Source organism: Aplysia californica, unplaced genomic scaffold (assembly GCF_000002075.1).
Source record: "Aplysia californica isolate F4 #8 unplaced genomic scaffold, AplCal3.0 scaffold00717, whole genome shotgun sequence".
NCBI classification, from domain to species: domain Eukaryota; kingdom Metazoa; phylum Mollusca; class Gastropoda; order Aplysiida; family Aplysiidae; genus Aplysia; species Aplysia californica.
The window spans coordinates 239,398-240,771 of record NW_004797987.1 but is presented as its reverse complement, the minus strand read 5'-3'; positions in this window follow the sequence as shown (position 1 = coordinate 240,771).

The following is a 1,374-nucleotide window of genomic DNA, read 5'->3' as shown; positions in this document are numbered from 1 at the left end:
GTGTGTGTGTATGTATGTGTGTGTGTGTTTGTGTGTGTTGTGTGTGTGTATGTGTGCGTGTGTTAGTGTGTGATTCGTGCGTTGTTTAAAACCCAGAGAACGGTCCAGCATTCAGAAAATCCCGACTACTGGGTAAAGGGAAACATTACAAAAATAAAACCAAAATGAAAAGATGAAACTGAAAGGAAAAAAGTCAAAGCCAGTAGACTGTGCATTTGCTTCAAAAACGAGCATCAAATAATCAAACAGCAAAATATGAAGATACACGTTGCAAAGTGATACAGCTATTGGCTTAGTTTTTTTTAAAGGGTTTACTTTTTGTTCTGGAGTAAGGAAACCGCAGGTGCCTACAATTTCAATTTCATTTCCTTGTGGGTTTTTTCTTTGTTGTTTATTTGTTCGTTATAGATGATTTTACCCCTTCATCGATCCAGTTTAGACTATTTAGGAGGCGGGCTTTGGCGTTGCTTGTCAGAGCCAACCCGCGTAGAGAGGGATACCCCTTTCCAGCAGAAAGACAAAGGTACTCGAATAAATTCTTATATTTTTCCCATAACGTAATCGAACTCGAGTTTTCTGAGTGCAACAGCGAAGCACCTAATCGCTACACCACAGACACCAGTGTATGTTGTACTCGGTTGCTTGAGGAAACAAAAGACAATAGAAGAAAGAAATCCCCGCCCCGTTTTGTGTTTGTATATCACGAACAAATTTGTCTAGGCACCGCAATGAAAAGAGCATTAACATAGACCGAGACAGGCTATGTAATTCCCTCTAAGACTCAATCATTTGACGACTAAATCCGAAAGACTTAAGCTGTCTTTGCAGAGTTTCCCAGATCAAACGCCAGAAAAACTCTGACCCTCGGCTAATGTAACTTCTCAGTTGTTGACTCAGCGCGTGGAAGTCTCTCATGAAGGCTATCATTAGTGGAGAGCAAAGGAGTATTTGCGGACGTCTTCCTTGATTTACAGCTGCGATCAAGGGATCTTGTACTTTACGAGTCTCCGGTTGGTGAAGGGAGTTTGACGTGAAGAAAGGAGGGGATTTTGCAGGTTTGGTTCGGGAATTTTTTTTTTTTTAAATCTTTTTTTTGTCGTTTTTTTTTTTTTTTTTTTGCAGAGAGCAACAAAATTGTGTTTTACTGAGGTTGGATTTCAGTTAATGTCTTTGAGAAGCCCTCTTTGTGTAGAAAAGTTTATGTAGGCAGAAAAGAGAAGCTCCCTTACAATTGAGATGTTTATGTAGGCTGAAGAGACCCAGTACATCGGGGTAACCTGTTCTTTTCATAAATAGTCTGATGGGATGATGTAGGTTTGTGATTAGAGAAAAACCTTCGTGATAAATGACATTCGATTGGGTGGGTGGTTTGGG